At 48.5% G+C, this 20,388-nt stretch overlaps 1 protein-coding gene across 2 annotated transcripts in view; it reads left to right on the forward strand.

Annotated features, from left to right (window-relative positions):
- RCSD1 (RCSD domain containing 1) overlaps nucleotides 1-20,388 on the forward strand; it is a 65,487-nt gene that overhangs the window by 27,920 nt on the left and 17,179 nt on the right. The window lies entirely within an intron of this gene.

The raw sequence follows: 20,388 nt of genomic DNA on the forward strand, positions 1-20,388 counted from the left end.
TCAACAGGTTCTGAAGCCAATGCCATTGGGCCAAGCCCGTGGCCACGGGAGAGCGCTTGGCATCTGTAATTGCCCAGGAAGGACCGGTCTTGCAGTGCCATGCACCTCCTAGGATGCGGAGAGAACTCAGAGCAGATGTCTGTAATGTATACACAGGAAGTACTCCATCTATATTAGCCCCTGTCTTCTTTCCCCCTTCCCAAGCTAATGACTACACATGACCTCCGCCGGGGAGGTAGTCTGTTTATTGCCAGGACTGTGAGTTTATGCTGGGTTATTCAAGGCTCGTAGGAAATCAAGGGTGTGGGGATGAAAGGAGGTCACCTGCGCTCCGAATTCTCCCTGGAAATCTGTTCCTTCTGAGCGGATGCTGAGGTCAAGTGGCTGTTTGAGCTTCAGACTGCTCCCAGGAGAAGGAAGAGACAGCATCTGAAAATGAGTCTGGAGCTTCTACAAACTGGCCTACGTTTCAGTTTCCCTAAAACCACCTTCAGGGCGGACATATTTACGTTTAGAACCAGAATATCTTCATGCAATTACTAGTAACTTTACCTCCCCCCCCCTTCCCTCTGGGCATGTATGCCCTTTCTGTAGACACCTGGGACTTGGAGTTGACATCTGAGAGGCTGGCAGCTCCCCCACTTGGGTGTTTGCCAAGTTTTAGTCTCATGTTCGAGCCACACCTTCCTCAGAGAGCAGAGCTTGGAACTCTCATGTCAGCAATACAACTTTTTCCTGTATTTAATATTTTAATATATTAGAAATTACATTTCTTTTCCTTAAAATATATGACAGACAGCTTTATACATCCGTTCCCAAGTTGCTATCCAGTTACACATGCCCGCACACGTGCTCAATCACATGCCCTGTCACGCGACTGAGATGATACCAGCTCACTGGGCTTTCCCAACAATACTTTTATTTTAGTTGTTTTCCTCAGGTCAGCTCTCCTTCCCACAGCCCCTAGAAGCCTCATGTATGTATTTCTGCAGAATACATATGTTCATGTAACTCCCCAGTTGCATGTGTTTGCACACGTACATATAGATGCAGTTATACACGAAGATATAGATGCAAATACAAGAGACAGGTTTTACATATATTGACTTCTCAGTGTCTGATTCTATATGTATGTTACAATTTTTTTTTTGAAGTTCAGAATGTTCTCTTTCATTCCTTTTAATGGTTTTGTAATAGCCTGCTATGTGGATGCACCGTAAACCATTTCCTTTTTTAACGGGTGTTCTCTTTGTCATCAGTACTTTCCTGATGGGAGTGCTGGGAGGCCTCTGTGCCCAGGCATATGGGTCTTTTTACAGTCTGGGAGGTGGACAGAACATGAGGCTGAGCCGAGAGGATTTGTATAATCTAGTTTCATAGATGCTGCCAGATTGCTTTCGTAAGGCTTTGAAACAAGTCGTATTTCCTCCAGCAATATACGAGGGCTCCCCAGTGGCCTCTGGCACCCCCGTCTTTTCCTTCCTGCCCCTGTGAAAGGTGCTACTTTAATTCATGTTTCCTTTCAATGAGTAAGTCTGAGCATCTTTTTATGTAGACCGGCTTTTTACACTTGCCTTTTTGACTGGCATATTTGTGCTATATTCATAGATATAATAATATAATTTGTTCTTGTCATGCTGGCGGCACAGTGCCTCCTCTCTGTCTGTGCTACAAGCTTTTATTTTTCAGATCTACTGTTTTCTCTTCGTTTATAGTGTTTCTACCATACATGTTTTTAAAGACTGGAGAGATGGCTCCGTTGGCATAGTGCTGCTATGCAAGCGTGAGAACCGGGGTGTCAGCTTCTCAGGCCCCACAGACCAGCCGCGTGTGGCAGTGTGTGCCTGTAACCCCAGCCCTGGGGCGGCGGAGACAGAGATCCCTGGAGCACCCTGGCCAGCCAGTTTCGATGAATCAGCAAGCTCCAAGTTTACTGAGAAACCTTGTCTCAAAAAATAAGGAGAGTGATTGAGGAAGACACCCAACATGACATCTGGCCCCCACAAGTGTACACACTATACATACATACCTGCACACATATCACATACACACATGACCAACTGTACATATGCTATATACCAAAAACAAGTTTTAAAAGTTTTAATAATTATAGAAAGCTTTTGCTTAAAAAAAAATTTTTTTTTTTAATTTACATTGGTGTCCTGCCTTCATGTACATCTGTGTGGGTGTCAGATCCCCAGCAACTGGAATTCAGACAGTTGTGAACTGCCATGTGGATGCTGAGATTTGAACCTGGGTCCTTTGGAAAAGGAGCCAGTGCTCTTAACTGCTGAGCCGTTTCTCCAGCCCTCAAGTCTTTCTTTTTAACAGTGCCCAGAATTTCTGTCTCCATTTAAAAGGGGAAGCATGTCATGCTGACATCCATGTGTCCTGTGCTGTGCTGCTACATGCCTTGTTTTGGCTAAGTTATCTCAATTTGCCTTTGAAATCTCAGGAAGCTCAGAACCAGGTGTGGGAATTTAGCAAAGCATTGCTGAGTCCTGAGATGCAGCCCTGCTCAGGCCTTGCTGAGTCCTGAGGCTTCTCTCGGGCTTCCAGCCCATTCTCCAACCAGATCCCATAGCAGATACCAGTCTGAAATATTTCTGTCGTTTTAGCTGCCGTCTTCTCTTCCCTCCTCCAAGCGCTCCTTAAATGGGAGTCCCCGCTTACTTGCTCTCTCCTATACTTTGCCCTTTGCTGTGGTGGACTAGATGTGGAACAGCCTGAGCTCTCCATGGCCCTGACCCAGACACACCCAGCATTACAAGGTGCCTTCAGGAAGCCTCAGCAGGGCCATCCAGCAATTCCTCTGGAAGGATGTCTGTACCACTGTGAGATCTGCCCTGCTGTCTTGGGTTTTGCAGCCTCTCTTTGGGTGGTGGGATCCAGGTCAAGTGTTTTCCTTTAAAATCCTCTGCAGCTCTCTCCTCTTCCAGATAGCCTCCAAATACTTTGGCTTAAAATAAAATTTGACACTTAAAATACTACATTAATAAAATACTTAGGACGAGGAATACTTTGCACACACTCTCTCACGCAATTTCTTTTCTTTCTTTCTTTTTCTTTTTCTTTTTTTTATGATTTACTTTTTGTGTTTGTTTGATTTGATTTGGGGTGGGTTTTGGTTTGGGTTTTGGTTTTTTCAGACGGTTTCTCTGTATAGTCTTGGCTATCCTGGACTCACTTTGTAGACCAGGCTTGCCTCGAACTCACAGAGATCCACCTGCCCCTGTCTCCTAGGGTGCTGGGATCACAGGCTTGCCTGGCTTGGATTTACTTATTTTTAAGTGTTCTGCCTGTATTTGTCTGTGCACAATGTGCATGCAGTACTCTCAGAATCCAGAAGAGGGCGTCGAGTTCCTCAGAACTGGAGTTATAGAAGGTTGGGAGCCACCAGGCAGGTGCTGAGAACTGAACCCCAGGTCCTCGGCAACAGCAGTATGCCCTCAACCTCTGAGCCGTCTCTTCAGGGCCCTCTTTTGAGTTACCGTCTCCCCTTTACTGACAAGACCCTGGAAGTTCCAGAGGTGAAACCATCCACCTACAGCCATGTAAGAGTAAAGATAGGCATCAGGCTTTTCCTTCCACAGACCTGTCCCTAACCACCTCTGGCCTGTCTCATCCTCATTCTCTTTCCACTGCCCCTTCTCGAGGGTTCAAGGTCTGATCTCTGTCCCTGCCTTGTTGCGGGGTGGTCTCTTGTTTCTGCCATGCCGACTGCCCTAAGCTAGCCAACCTGTAAACTCCCAGGCAGCCTACTGTTTCCACCTCTCACCTCATCATAGGTGTGCTGGGATTACAGATGCACACCGCCACATCCAGGCTTTTGGTTTTGTTAAAAAGCTTTTCAAACCTTTATGTGTACGTATGTGTGTGTGTGCCTGTGTGTGAATGGCACACGAGGACAGGCCCCTACAGAGGCCAGGAGAGTGTGTTGGGTCCCCTGGAATGGTAAATCACTCAATGTGGGTCTCCCCTGGGAGACGAGAAAGTGCTTAACCACTGAGCCATCCTTTCAGCCTCACACAAGCTGCTTTCTCATGTGGGTTCTGGGATCAAATTCGAATCGTTAGGCTTGCAAGGCAGTCGTTTGGCCCCCTGAGCCACCTCACTGCCCCTTTCCTTGGCTTCTCGCTTGCGTTGTTTTCCAGCCGTTACCTCTGCCCATCTTGGTTTCAGACCTGTTGCATCTCTTCTTGCTGCGCTTGTGTTGGGTCTACATTTGCTTTACATTTCTCTACCAACTTAATCAGCATAGAGGCTATAGTTATTTCCCTGTAAACACATCCTTTATTGTGCTAATGTGCTTTTTATCTTTCAAGCCTCTTTCCTGGTCCCCAGAAAAATGATGTTTATTTGAGACTCTGTTGGGATCTTGTCTTAAATCTCAGTTGTTTTAAAATATCCATAACAATAAACTTACAGAAAGAAGTCCATGCTTTAAGTGAACAGTTACCAAGCAGATTCTGAACAGTTTGGGGTCATAGTAAGTTAAGCCAGTCTAAAATAGGAACAGTAAATTGAGGGTGTGTCTTTTAATAATGATTTTTAATTCCCCCCATATACATTGTTTCATTTAATATTCACAGTGGTCTTAGATACACAATGCCATAGATACATTCTGTTTTTACAGAGGAGAAAATGAATTTGTAAGGTCCTTGGCATGGAGATAAACCCAGCCCTTCCCAATGATACATCCTCCTAGCCCAATCTTGCCAGCCTCTGGCCAGATGTCAGGCTGACTACAGTCAAGCCAGGGTGGGCCAGTCCCACCTCACTGCCAGCACTGTCCTGACCCAGGTGACAATGAGAGGATGCAGAGGTCCTCTGTGTGAGAACTAGGCTCACACCAGTGAAGGGCAGAGAGACTTCTCTAGGAAAAGCTGCATCTGTGACCGTCTGGGGTGCTACCAAGACAGTTTGAAAGTGCGGGGTGTGTTCCAGGGTGATGGCAGAAAGCATTGTCTAGGTTGCCCACCAATCTGCTGTTAAAGGAAGAGAAGAAAGAGGAAAGGAGGGGGGAGGGAAGACGGAAAGGAGGGAGGGAGGAAAAGAAGAAGGGAGAGAGGGAGGAGGGAGGGAGGAGGGAGGGAGGAGGGAGGGAGAAAAGGAAGGAAAGAAGGAAGGAAGGAAGGAAGGAGAGAGGAAAATAATTTTATGGGTCACATGCCAAAGTAGCTATGTATGGAGCAGGTTGGCTGGACTCCAGTGAGAGAGTTCCCAAGCGCAGTGGAGAGGAGTTCGGATGCTGAGGGCAGTGAAACAAAAAGAGGCTGGTTTGTTTGTTTTAGATCTCATGAGCGTTACTTCTTGGGTTGGGGCCAGTTTCTTTCTGGGTTCACTGCTGGAAGGCCCTTCTTGAGCCTGGGTTTCCTACGAGGAATATAGCACACACGTGGGTCTGCCGGATGCTGAATCTTCAGCCCCACGGCGGACACTGCTCTTCCTTGGTAAGGGATCCAAACCCTCCTTTTCCTCAGTTCTGTCCTTGATGACGTGGGTACAAAAAACATGGAATGGCTCACAGAACATTTGACCACTTCAGAGGAAGAAATAGATTTGATGTCTTCTAGAGAAGACTGTTCTAGAATAGTTAGTTATTAAAAACTGGGGAAGACAACACCCAGGGATAGAACTTAAGGCTGTAATGGATTTCTTAGCTCCTCGCAGACACGGGGGGCGGGGCCCAGGTGGGGGGGGGAGACTTAGATTGTTAGGTAACAGGTGGAGCCGGCAGCATCCTCCCTCTGCCCTGCCCTCATTGTGGCATTGACCCTGAGGAGTCACTGAAGTTTACTGAAGATGTGCAACCCAGCTTGCTCAGAAGCAGCCCAGGCTCACTGTCTCTTTCCACTTTTACCTCAAGGTCCTGCTCTATATTTATCAGACCTCCAGAGTGTCGGTTTGCTGTGGTGTCGGGTTTGCTTAGGCGTTGGTCTGCTTCTTCATTCTTCATTCGTTCATTTGCAGGCATGTGTTAGGTACCTGCTATGGGCCAGGCAGGCAGCCAGTTAGAGGTTGAGGTTGGGGAACTAATTGTTCCCGCACTCAGGGCTGACAGCAGGGGAGACCCTCACAGAGCTATGTCTTAACGGTCCTCTTAGTTCCAGCCACACAGGCTTCACCTTGCCCACACTGCTTCTACTTATCTTAGTTGAAATGTCACAAGTTGAAATGTCACAACAACGTGGGTCAGACTTCTTTCTCATATGTTCTCCTCGTCCTTCCTCTCTGTGGCATTTTTGGCCTAATAAACTATAAACAAAAGTTAAAGTAATGACATCCGTTGAGTGTGCGTCTTCCACGGTACCTCCCGTTATGCCTTCCGTTATGAAAGGAGCTAATGCTCCGCATGCCCTGAGCACTTTGAGGTGCAGGGCACAGGCTACAGGAAGCAGGAACACATGAGTCTAAGACAAGGTGGGACAAAGACGGAACAGCTGCTTCTGGCCAAACTTGGCAGGTGGGTAAGAGCTGCCTCACACAGAGTTTGTGCGCTTGGAGGGCGCTCAGTGTCAGTTTTCCAGGCAAGGTCTCTGTATACCTAGGCTCCCAGCACTTTTCAGGGCTGGGCAGCGCTGTGCCAGTGTTGTCAGACAGGCTTGTGTATTCAGCCACTTGTTTAAAATCACTAAGTTTTTATCCGTCTCCATATTGGATGGTTCCAAGAAGTACAGGACCGAGTCAGCTCGGCGCACATGAGACATTTTCTTCATGTTTGCAAACAGCCAATTGGCTGTGACTTTAAACACTGGAAAGCCTTGCTGAAGGGGGCTTCTTATCTGGAGTTTTCAAGGGACTGTGGCTGAGTTATACTGGGCAATTTAATCAAGTAGCTGTGCAGGCATATTGACTAATAAGGAAGACTGTTTAGCTCCCTCCTCCCTTCTGCTTACTGGCCTCTGGTGCTGTGAGCCCGGGCCCCCTGGCTTCCACAGACAAGCCTTCAGCTGTGCCCTCGGTCTGCCTGACCTGTCATCTCCAGCCCGTGTCCTATCTGTTCCTTACGGCTAATGTGAAACTGCCCATCTGTGGGACGGAGTTCTACGCTCCTTCCCCAAGGTAATTCCAGAGAACACTGCAGTCCCTGCTTAGGGAGTAAAACCTGCTAACAGCCCTCTGCCTCAGTTTCTCTAGCCATGAGAAGGCAGCCGGATTGCTGGGAGTTCGAGGTCAGCCTGGTCTACAAAGCAAGTCCAGGATAGCCAAGGCTACACAGAGAAACCCTGTCTTGAAAAACTGAGAGGGGGGAGGGAGGGAGGGAGGGAGGGGGAAGGGGAGAGGGGGGAGGGGGAGGGAGGGGGAGGGGGGTGCCAATATTCCTCCTGTTGAATAGAATCTACTGTGTTGCATAAGTTCTATGAAGCTGTGTCCATAGATGGGCTGGCATTTGGAAGGTGCTCAGCACACTGTAGCTACTGGGATTATTACCAACGGGTTCTTCTGCCTATGATCTAAGTCTACAACTCAGACGGAAGATATCTTAAGGGCTAGCCTCCTCCCTCCCCCTCATCTTTCTTTGTGAGGCTCTCAACAGTAGGGACTCTGGGGTTCAGCACCACACGCCCCTGTGGGCACCCCAAGCATGGGGCATCCTGAGAGCCCCCCACATCTCCCGATAGAACTCCCACTCCTGGCTGTGCTGGCTCCAGCCCATGAGGAGCCAAGAGGAAGCTGGTGTAACAGGAGAAGCAGCAGCTGACTGGCAGGCAAGCCTGGTCCTTGGGAGATTTGTTCTAATCTTAGAAGGCAGTCAGCACCTTCTGCTGCGGCCGGCAGGACAAATGTCACAGACCTCAGATACACATATGATGCTGTCACCACTGTGGTCCCTAGAGAAGGGTTTCTGTGGGTCCTTCTAGGTGGCTGTAGGAGGTTCTCTCTGAAAGGTCAAGTATCTTAGTAGACTTGCCAGTGTGAGCACAGCCCAGGGCTGGGAGGTTCTGAGCAAACTTTGGAAAGAGACAGGATGTATTTACTTGTTGATGAAGGTGAATGAATTGCCTAGGAATTGCGCATCTGACATTTTGACATTGAGCCATGATGCTGCCATCTACAAAGTCCACAGTCAAGAACTGTGCTAGCAAGTTAAAAATAAAAATAAATAAAAAACAACTCATGTTTTAATTTTGTGTCAGACTGCACTCATAACTACCCTTAGTTGAACACGGTCTGTGATCCTTCATTCCCACCTGTCTGCAGGCTCTGCTGTCACGTTGTAGTACAAGCCAAGATTCTGCTCCAGGTCCCTGACAGCCTCAGTCCTGCTGCTGTGTGTTGCATCTCACCCTTTCTAAGCACTCTTCCGTGGCACTTTCTCTTACTTTTCTCCCTCAGCCTGGCCTCTCCCCTGGGCCTGTCCCCTTTGTCACCAACACCCTTGTCTATCCAGAAGCCTCTTGATTCTATCCTGAACCTCTCTGCATACCCTCCTTTCTCTGCTCACGTGTTGGGATGTCTCTAGTCAAATCGGGAATGCAGAGCAGTCTTGTCATCATAGCACCAACAACTAGATGTTTCTCTCTTTACCTTCTTCTCCCCCTTCCTGGCCCCTCCACACAAGTGATGGCCAGCCCTTTCCCTCCCGGTCTTCATCTATCGGGCTAACCCATCCCTCTGTGTGCATGTCGTGCTACTCATGGGCTATGTGTTCACTTGCCATGACTTCTTTCCACTGGTCCACCTGTTCTCTCCCCGACCCCTTTCTCTCCTTTCTCTGAGACAAGGTCTCACATAGGCCAGGCTAGCCTTAAACTTGTGATGTAGCTGAAGATGACCCTGAGCTTCTGATGTGCCTTGAGTTCTCAAGAGCTGACTTTACACGTGTGTACCAACATGCTCGGTTTTGGTTTTTGTTTTGTTTTGTTTTTGTTTTTGAGACAGAGTTCCTTTGCGTAACAATCCTGGCTGGCCTGGAACTTACTTTGTAGAACAGGTTGACCTTAAACTCACAGAGAGCTGGCTACCTCTGCCTCTGCTCAAAATAAAGGCGTGCACCATGATGCCCGGCTTACTACTCACTTCTTATGAAGTGTTGGGGCTTGAACCCAAGGCTTCATGTGCACCAAGCAAGCATTCTACCAATTGAGCTACATCCTCAGCCCATCTACTTCTTGTGTGTGCTTCAGTTAAAAAGTAGGGGCTTCTCAGGAGCTGCAGATGGCTATTTTCCCAAAGGTCCTGAGTTCAATTCCCAGCAACCGCATCGTGGCTCACAGCCATCTATAATGAGATCTGATGCCCTGGGCAGTCGTATATGCAGGTAGAACACTGTACACTGTATATATAATAAATAAATAAATATTTTTTTAAAAAGTAGGGGCTTCTTGGGCTGGGCATGGTGGCACACACCTTTAATCTCAGCACTCAGGAGACAGAGGCAGGTGGATCGCTGTGAGTTTGAGGCCAGCCTGGTCTACAAAGTGAGAACAGGACACCTAAGGCTACACAGAGAAACCCTGTCTTGAAAAACCAAAACCAAAACCAAAACAAAAGAAAAAATAAAATAAAATAGAGACTTTTCTCAGCTCCTGTATTCCTGCGGTTCAGAAAACACAGAGGTGGCTGCAGATATCTATTGTTTGAGAGGTCAAAAATTTTAAAGCAATCTTAATAACTGGAGTCAGTCTGGAGACTTGAGGATAGAGCCTCGTGTCTTCTTGTCTTATTCAGTGTCCAAAGGCTGGCTTGTGGTCCCTTCCTTCATGTGAAAAGCCAGCAACAGTGGGTGGAGTCTTTGGGGCTCCAGTCACCGACTCTGACTTCCCTTCTGCTGCTGTCTTCTCTAGTTTAAAGATCTTGTGGTTACATGGGGCCTACCCAGACCATACAGAACATGCACCCTACTTTAAGATCATTTGATAGGCAGCACTATTTCCACCAGCTGCCTCATCTGCTGTTTGCCACATGACCTAACGCAGTGCCAGGTTCCAGGGACTGTGATGTGGATATATTTGGTGGGGCTGGGGAGCATTATTCTGCCTTTCATGATGACTGGCCTATTTGTTATACTTCAACACTTGCTTCCAGAGGCGCAGGCTGTGTTCATCCTGCCCAGCTGTGCACTTCTCACCCAGCGTGCCCGCCTGTTCTCTGTGTCCATGAAGCATCGTGGCTATTTAGTGCACAAGGCAAGGCAGGGGTGATTCTGATGTCACAGATGCAGAGACCCAGGCTCCAGGAGCTCATGTGACTTGGTTGGAGTTACCTAGGAAGAGGAAGCCGAAGGCTACCCTCCCCCAGTCTCCGCCAGTTTACTTGACAGTCATATGGAACATGGCTCCAGGACACAGTTCATTCCGGAGGCTGACATGGCCCGAAATGTTAAAGGACCTGCTTTAGCATGACTTCAGTTAGCACTTTGCACATGCTGAGTGGCCACTAGAGGAATGAGGCTGTCACCCAGGAAACTCACCGTGACAGCCTGTGACACGCTCATCGCCTCCTCTGTGAGGTTGTCCCCCGTGCCTCTTCCTCCAAGCTTCTGGTGTAAGGTGATGAGTGCATCCAGAGCAGAGCAGCCAGCCCTTCTCATCAGTGATAGATTTTATCGCCAGCCGGGCCTTCAGGTAGATCAGAAGGCCTTTGAGCTCCAGCACCACGAATTTTCCTCCTTAAGGTGTTGTTTAACTTCTCTGTATTTATCTTAACCCACAGACACCTCACCACTGTTAGGCGCACACCCCACTCTTTAGCGTCTACGTGACAGTACAAAACCTTCTGCTCGCACTTGCAGCAACTTCATTCTGTCCTTGAAGACCCCTAGGGGTTTCCGGCCTATTTTATAATTACCTCACTAGCTCCTTCCCTCAGCAGCTGATACTCCTCAGCTGTGTCTGCAGCTACAAGGCATGCTGGGAACAGGAAGAGCCTGTAAATGGAGAATGCAGAACACATGGGAAAGAATTGGGACAGTGGAAACAAAGTTGGTTTTCTCTCCATTAGCTCATCTATCTCAAATCAACAGTCCCTTTAGGCTGAGTGTTAAGGATTTGCCTTTGGTTGGTTGGTTGGTTTTCAAAGACAGGGTTTCTCTTGTAGTCCTGGCTGTCCTGGACTCACTTTGTAGACCAGGCTGGCCTCAAACTCACAGAGATCTGCCTGCCTCTGCCTCCCAAGGGCTGGGATTAAAGGTGTGCATCACCATGGCCAGGCAGGATTTGCCATTTTTTTAAAGTAATAATTTGAGACATAGTCGACACACTATACAACTCACCTATTTAAAGTGGAGAGTTAGTGCTGGCAAGACGGCTCAGTGGGCAAAGGCCTCCAAGCCAGATAACTTGAGTTCAGTCCCTAGGACTCACTTAATGGGAGGGAAGAAATGACCCTGATCTCTAGCATGTACACTGTGGCATCCATGTGTGAGTGCACAGACACACACACACAGAGTAAATAAACAAAAATTTAAAAGTAATAAGCAATTAGAACTGGCATGTTGGCTCATGCCTATAATGCCAGCACCTGTGTGTTTGATGCCAGCCTGTGCTACAGAGAGACACCCTGTCTCAAAGTAGGGGCGGGCAATGTAACAACTTGTATTATATCTGCAGATGTGTTCAGCCATCATGGAAATCAACTTTAGAGCATTTTTCTTTGTCATCTCCAGAAGATGAACCCCTCATTTACAGCCACCACCCCACTTCTGTCCTCCCATCCTTTCCAGACAACTGTTAATCTGCCTTCTGTCTTTATAGACTCACCTGCTCTAGAATCATATAAATCATCGAATCAAATGATAAGTGATAGTTAGGGCTGCCTCCTGTTTAGTGTAACATTTGGTGTGATTGCCTATGTTCGACACTATCAATATTTCATTCTTTAAAAAATTATCGTATGGCTAGAAGGGGCCATGCGCATACCGTGGCACACGTGTGAAGGTCAGCAGACAACCACGTAGGATCAGTGTTTTCCTTCCACCTCTTAGTAGATCTTAGGGGTTGACCTCCCTAAGGTCGCCAGGCTTGCTGCATAAGCATTTTACCTGCTGAGCCCTCTCACAAGCCCCTAAGTTGTATTCCCTTTATAGGCGAGTATTATTCCACTGGGGGCTCTGTTGTGTTCTACTTCTCCATTCATTGGCTACTGGACATGCTTTGTGCTTTGATTTGACTTAGAGATTCACACATAGGTGGGATGTGTTTATGCGCCCCGTGGGATTTTCCTGGGGATGCTAAATGACCACAGGGATGAAGTACCTGCGGTGCACCCATGTCGGTGATAAAGCAGCCCCTCAGAATGGTTCGTGCAGGATATCCCACTCTTAGGGGGCCTTCTGTACCCCCAGAGGGAGTAGAGGGGTAAGAGAAGAGTAGGCATAGCATCAGGCAGTAGTAGCATACGCCTTTAATCCCAGCACTTGTGAGGCAGAGGTGGGCAGATCTCTGTGAGTTCGAGGCCAGCCTGGTCTACAGAGCAAGTCCAGGACAGCCAGAGCTGTTTGTTGTACAGAGAAACATTGTCTTGAAAAAAAAAATCAAAGATTAGGTGTAGCTGTTAACATCCATCAAGGCATGCAGGCAAGCCGCTAGCCACATAGCCAACATTCAGCACTAAGGAGCAATTGTTGAGCTCTTACTACATGTCAAGTCCTATTCTGAGCATTTTACATGCATAACTCATTAAGTCTTGTCGGTGGCTCTGTAACATAGTACATATGTACCATAGTCTTTCTCATATTACATGGGAATCTGAGACACGAAGTTTATTAGCCTCTGTATTCATTGTGGCTGGAACTTGACCTGACAGGAACATGGAGAGAGTGAAGAAAGGACAAATAGACACATACGCAGAAAAGCTGGGGACAGATGGACTCTGCAGACTCTAATGGAATGGAACCAAGTACCAGTGTAGCCCAGAGCCCAGAGCCCAGGATGTGTATTATGTACAGCACAGGGGTGGGGGCTAGATAGTCTCAGTAGGATGTATTTGTAGGAGACCAGTGTCCGGCTGTAAACTTCCAGGATGAGGAAGATGCAGTTGTCGTTTTTGTACACATGGATCACTTTCATAAACACTCATCTTGGGCCAGAAGAAAGCCCTGCCCAGTCCAGGCCTGACCCAAATGCAAAAGGCTCTTCCAATTCCCTATGAATCAGAGGCCATCACATGGCCGGCTCATTCACTCAGGACTCCAGTGGCTCAGGACGTCACTGGAGTTCCCTACAGTTAACATGTAGGGCCGCAGAATGGCAAATGCAGGGCCAGTATTTGAAGCCTGGCCCCGCCCCACACAGAGTCAATGCGCCCAGCCTGGAACACAGGGCTCATTCCTAATCGCATGGGGATTGTGTGGGTGTCAGCATGCTTCTTGCTATCCATGAGGGAAGAGAGGTAAGGCCAGCAAAAAACCCAACACACAGGTTGCGTACTGTGTTGAAGCAAAGGCTGGTCTTGCCTACAAAACAGGAAACGGAGGCTCAGAAAGGTACTGTTGGGCCACTTCCCATTGCTATATTAACAAATACCCAGGCTAAATCACCTTTAAAGTAGGAAAGGTTTGTCTAGGTGTGCGATTTCTAAGGTCTCCATGGCCAATTGGCCTTGCTGCTTTGGGCCTGTGGTAGAAATAAGAGGGCTGAATTGGTCTTCTCATGGCATCGAGGGTGCAGAGAGGCGAGATGTCAGTGTGGTAAAATTCCTCTGCTAGGGCATGTCCCCAGTGACCTAATGCCCTAACGCTAGGTCCAACTTCCCAAAGGTTTCACACCCTCTCGATAGCAGGCCGGAAACCAAACCTTGAGCACATGGGCCTTGCAGACATTCAAGAGGTAGCAGAAGCCCCACATATCAGAAGTATCCAGAAGCCAACATCTGATTCTGAGTGTATTGCTCTGCTCTCATCTGTTGTCCCTGTGCCTTTCTAAGCCTAAATAACTTCTTTCCTTATGCTCGTGCTACAGCCTGCAGGGTTTTGGGCTGTTGTTGTTGCTGGTTGTTTTTTTGTTTTTGTTTTCAGAAAAATGTGCCTCCCAGATTTCACTGCTGAACTGCAAACTCTGTCATGGGCACCCTGTTTCCTCTGTTCCTCGCCACTGTTACTTGGGCATTCACCTAAACTCTTAACTCTGCATTCGTTCCTGCTTTTATGCCTGCTGGCCCCCACCCGGAGGACTCCCCAGGGCTCCTGCCCTTAGGCACCCAGGACTGTCCCATACTCACCCCACTGGAATTATTAGGCTGCAAGTCCCAGATGAAATGGAAAGCCCCAGAGAGACCCAAAGAGGGACCCACCCCTCACCAGGGCCTGTGGCTCCTTTGGTGGGTGGGTTTTCCCTTCGAGGGAGTTGCAGAGGCCAAGGAAATTCCATTTTCAGGTCTTCAAATCTTACAAGAGGGTAGGTTGGAGATATTTGGGGCTTTTCTGATTTTATGTTAAATAAATATGTGCTCCCATGTGCCTGTTTCTATTCCTCTACCTCAAGTATTTGTTGTTCACCTTCACTTACTATGTTCCCCTAGAGCAGGCTGTTTATAGCTTGAGGGCATCACTTGTTCCCACAATGCATTTGATAGTATCTGGTGATGCTCAAGAGAGAATGGATGAATTATCTACCAGCAGAGATAAGGAACACCACACAGTTTATATGGAACATTTGGAGGTTCTTGCCCCCCCCCCCATTCTCTTTAGTCAGGGAACCTTCTGGCATTGTCCTAGTCCACCTTCAATCCATACCCAGTGTCCCCCCCCCCCTCGCCTGGAGTAACAGTGTGGGGAAGGGGTCTCATAGCAGAGGGGACAGCACAGTGTTCATCCTTTGATCTCTGTCCTTCCCTGTTCTTTGTTTCCTCTGATTTGATCCGGCCTTGTGACCTCAACTGCCATCTCTACCTGGGCACACTTGCCTTTGTTTCCTGCTTCGATCTCTATCGGGTGTATATTCGACTTGCTCTACTGCACCTCAGCTAGGGTGTCTATGAGTCATTCCAAACTTTCATGACCAAGAAAGCACTATCCCCTCCCCCACTTACCTCCCCCACTTCTCCTTCCACATCAGCCTTCCCCAACCCAGAAGAAAACACATCATGTGTCTCATTGTCCATCACAAAAGTCCAGGCATCCTTTTTTTTTTTTCTTATTCCACTGTGTCTCTCACATCTCCGTTAATTCCAGATGTTTTACCTCCAAATTCTCTTTTCTCCCCATCTCCTGGTCCACTCCACGGTCACCTCCTGGCTAGATCATGCCCTGCAGGCACCTGCCTTCCGTCTCATTCCTGTTCTCATCCATCTTCCATGTGTAGCCTCTGTATGTGTCGCCACTCACCCACTCAGAGTGAAAGGCAAACAGCTTGTTAGACTGTATCCATGTGGGGCTGGACCTATGCCTTACCTTCCTTACTCCACTCTGGTACCCAGATCGTCCCTGCCTCACTCACCTCTGCTGTCTTTCACCCTGACCCTGTTTGTGCTTCTGTTCAGAGCGCCTCCCCTCCCTACTTTCCACACCCTCATAGAAAGGGCGACCCGCTTTGCCTCTGTTGTACCTCTTAACACATCACCTTGTTGTTGATCTATGTGCATCTTCGTTGCTGCTTTCTCTCACAGTAGAGACAGTTCTGGAAGGACAGCCATTCTGCCTTATTCACGGTTACACTCAGAGCCTAGAACAGTGTCTGTTGATGAGAGGAGCCCGAGACGCACCTTCCAGTGAAGGGGTAGGGTTAGTGGGACCTGGGGTGTGGGGAAAGCTGGCACTCCAGAACCCAGGTGGTTCCCACAGCGGTATTCACTTGCTTAACAGAAAGTTACTCTCCAGCTTGGTTCTAGTTTCTCCTGTAGAAGAGATAAGAATGGCACAGTGTGTCATTGCCCTGAGGACAGCATTTCTCACAGAGGCAGGTAGGATAGAGGGACCTGCCTAGTCTGGTCCGGTGGCCTCCCAATTATCCTAGGATGAGGGACACTCTGGGATAAACTGTAGTGTTAGGAACAGAGAGGACACCCCAAGACCATACTCGATGATGAAGCTGCTTTGTAAGGGTCTTCCCGGAAGACAGCAGTACCTGAAAATCCTTTTCCTTCCTCGGGGACTGGAGAAGCCTCTTTTATGCCTTTGAGGCTCTGGGTTCACTGTCCTAATAAGTAAGGAGCCTTCTTATTGGCTGAAAGCCGAAGTTCCTCCCCCCTCAGCCACAGCTCTCTCACTGCTGTTACACTATCAGGCTTCCATCTGGGCCTTGAACTGTGGCCCGGAGACTGTGAGGCACTTTGAGTTTGGAGCAATGAGGAAGGTGGAGAAGCAAGGCAGAGCCAGGGAGGTGGCAGGGCCTTCCTCTGGCCCGTACACAAAGGCTCTACTATGTGGAGGGTCAGCAGCCTCCAAATTTATTTACTCAGCATGGCAACAGTGTCCAGGAAGTTCCACACAGTCTAGACATAGGCTCCTCAGTGTTCAGAAAACCCCACAGACATGGAAAGAAAACACCACAGGTGATTTTCTTCTGGCCTCGGCAAAGCCAGACTTTTTTTTTTTTTTTTTCCAAGACAAGGTTTCCCTGTGTAGCCCTGGCTGTCCTGGAACTCACTCTGTAGACCAGTCTGGCCTCGAACTCAGAGATCCGCCTGTCTCTGCCTACTGAGCGCTGGGATTAAAGCTGTGCACTACCGTTGCTCGGTGAGTCAGACTTTCTCGCAAGTGTGGTCACACAGATAGCTAGCAGGGTCCGATTTACATGGTGGCAGGAAGGTTATAGCAAGAGCAACTCAGTCCCAGAAGGATGTCATGGAGGCTGGGGCCACAACGGGGTATAATCCACAGGGTGAATTCAGGGTGTCAGTCACTGTAGGAGCAGGTGCTCCTGTCCTGCGCTGACAGATAGGGCTGGGTGAAATGGGGACAAAGAAACCAAGCTCCAATGAGTACACTCCACATTTCAGGCCCTGTACTAAGTACTTTATAAACCAGAAAAGCAAAACAAAACAAAAAACCATAACTTATTCAGGGAGACTGAGGGTCTTGGAAACACCTAGGGGGAGGCAGGCACACTGAAGTCTTTCTTCGAACCAAGAACACATAGGCTGCAAGCGTTGCTCCGTTGGTAGAGTGCTCGCCTGGCATGCACAAAGCCCTGGGTTCAGTCCCCAGTGCTGAGTAAAACTGGGCACCTGTGGTGGATGCTTGTAACCTCAGCCCTTGGGGAGAGGAAGCAAGAAGCTCAAGATCATCTTCAGCCACCCAGTGTATTTGACAGGAGCTTGGTTTGCATAAGGCCTGAAGGTGCAGGGCAGGACACAATGGCAGTGTGACCTAACCAGTCACCTCAAGGCCCACTGCGAGCTGGGGCCTGGGACGGCCCTTGCAAGCTATTGTTGCACCCACAGAAGGAGTTTGTGACTAGAACAGCAATGCAGACGTAGATGGAAAGCCTCACACGGGCTGAGGCACCAGCCCGAGGATTACGCTTCTGCCATTGTCCCTGCAACTCAATGGCGAATAATAATTTTGATACTTACATAATAGCCCTTTATGGCTCTTATAACACCTTCAGAAGCTATTGCTGGATGGCAGGGTCAAATATTCCATAGTTAATGGCATTTTGTTTCTCCTGTGTGTCTTTGGCTAGATGATGTGTGTCTCTGGGCTTCAGTGTGCCGGCTGAACAGCGAGCAATTGTCTTTCAGTATTCTTAACTTTAGGAGAGAAGGTGTTCTGGAGATAGGCGGGGGTGAGAAACTTTGCCAGCTAAAGAAAACTCATTACTTAGGGGCCTTAAGAAAACAAACTCTGTATTAGAATCTTTCCTTTCACCCAACTTGTCAGCCCTAAGTGCTTCCAGAAGCTTTACGTTCCCCTGCTGCCTGTGCCCCTTGCTAAGCACAGTCTTGAGACAGGGAAGTTCCGGTGTTTTTGATCCCTCTATAGCTCTATTTTTAACTGGAATGTCTCTCCCTGCACCAGCAGCCATCGGCGCCTGGGAAGCCGGGGTAGAGTGCACAGTCAGCAGAGCCAGAGCAATAAATAGCGGTGGACAGAGGCCATGCTGGTGTGCATCAGGAAGCTAGTCAGCTGGACAAACCTTTGCCAAGGGTAGCTTGACTCACCTCACTCTGTCCCCAAAGCCTTTCTGATGCTCCAGGAAAGCGAGACATGGGGTCTTTGACCACTAGTCATGTGACCTGTGGGACCATGAGGCAGGGGCCAGTCCTGAGTCCATCCAGCAGCCTCTTGGGATGGCGGGTCAGGCTCCAGGGATTTCCCAGCAACTTGGAAAAAGAATCTGGCATCTTGAATAGAGGCTAGTCATTTGAAATCTTCCTTGATACTGACCTTGGTGTTTAACGACTGGAGTGGGGGTGAGCTTGAGTGACACAGGCGGCAGGAATGAAGTGCCTGACTTTGGCTTCAGAAAAACCACTCACATCAGGAGGCCTGAGGTTCCATTCTTTCCTACCTCTGCAGAAGTCTCCTTTTTATCCAGCTATGTTTACTCCGCTTGATTGCCAGGAAGTGACAGGGGCCAAATCAAAAAAAACTTGGAGATACTTTTAGTACCAAAAGGAGGGTCATTGGAGTGTCTGTGAACAGGGCTATCTGTGGCCCAGAGATGCATGCTTACTGCTGGAGCCGGCCATGAACCGTCTCAGAGGCTGTGACACCCATGGAGAGGCAGAGACGGACTTCCTCAAACTGCTGCCCAAGCCCTCCCAGGACAGAGGGAGAGTGATAAAGTTCTCTGCCTATGTCTTTAAAAAAAAAAAAAGTCACTGCCATGGTAACAAAAAAGCAAAAGCCTAAGAGCTCTAGGATTGAACACATAAGACCAAGAGGAGGGGCCAGCAAGATGGCTCAGCAGGAAACAGTGCTTGCCACCAAGCCTGACAATCAGAGTTCAATTCCTGGGTCCCACTGGTGGAAGAAAGGAACAGGCTCCTGCAAGTAGCAAGCAGGATGAGAAGGGAGCCATGAGACTCACCCAGAGACTCACTCCATCTCGCTTGCTGCTTCAGCTGTGTGAGCTTTGGCAGGGGCGGTTTTAGTGTGCCTCTCGTTAGGTTAGGCCACTCTGAGTTTGTTGACTGACCAAACTCAGACCAAATTGGGGTGGTGGTCAGGGACAGGGAGCACAGTTGTTGTTATGACTGGCTATGGCTTCACCCAGCCTGCAGTTCCGCAAGTTGTTGTTTTCTGGCGCGCGCGCACACACACACACACACACACACACACACACGTTTTCAATTGCAAAAGAAAAAACAGAATCCCAGTACTCGGAAGGCAGAGGGCAGAGGCAGGCGGATCGCTGTGAGCTCGAGACCAGCCTGGTCTACAAAGTGAGTCCAGGACAGGCAAGGCTATACAGAGAAACCCTTTCTCAAAAAAGAAAGAAAGAAAGAAAGAAAGAAAGAAAGAAAGAAAGAAAGAAAGAAAGAAAGAACAGAAGGAACTGGGTATGGTGGAACACACCTATAAACCCAACACTCAAAGAGGAAAAGTTAGGACAGTTCTAAGTTCAAGGTCATTCTGTATCAGAGAGAGAGAGAGAGAGAGAGAGAGAGAGAGAGACAGAGAGACAGAGAGACAGAGAGAGGGAGGGAGAAGGAGAGAAGATTCAAAACCAAGCTATTATGTAGATGCCATTTCCAGGGTCAGTAATTCACCCTCTGTGTCATGGTGACAAGTGGCACATGGGATGGATGATGCCCTTCAGGCATCTTGGCCCTAAGCATTAATAAAATAATGGCCAGAACTGGAGGCTGGACCCACAGCCAGTCATAAGAACAACAGCCTGCTCCCTGTCTCTGCCCTGCCACTATACGGTCAGTCACCACACTCAGGTCGCCCTAAAGAGAGGCATCCGCACTGCCCTGCCAAGGCTCAGGCCACTGAAGCAATGAGAGAGGTGGACCGGGCGCTTCCTTACCCCGCCTGCTACAGCCTCTCACGTCATTCATTAATTTAATCAATGGTCACTATTGCCCAAGGCATTTAGTTAAGTAGGAAAAACAAAATCACATATATTTTGGATGGGAAAATTCTAGAAAGGACAAATGCTGTCTCCATTTCCTACAAAGACCCTGGCTCCAGAGGCATTTTGCATCTACATGTACCCCCATTTTCCAGAGTCATTAAGCAGAGGAAGCAAGCTATTGTTGATACTTCCCATGCCTGGCGGGGGGTGGGGGCGGGGGGGGTGGTTCATAGAGTGAGACGCCTTGCCCTGGTGGATTGTGCCCAATCCCTCTGCTCCTGTCTGGGATAGGGTGTTATCTTATTTGTCCCCAGGGGCACACCCAGAAGGAACCCCAGTACATTGCACCTGCTCACTACCTGAGGGTGACTGAAGAGTCTGTGGGTGTGTCTGTCATAACTGTAGTTTAGTTTTTAATCTAGAATATGGGAGCCAGTTGCAAAATTCTGTTCAAAATCTCTTGTCACAGAATTCAAAA

This window comes from Acomys minous (assembly GCF_964271855.1).
Source record: "Acomys minous genome assembly, chromosome: 1".
Lineage (NCBI taxonomy): Eukaryota > Metazoa > Chordata > Mammalia > Rodentia > Muridae > Acomys > Acomys minous.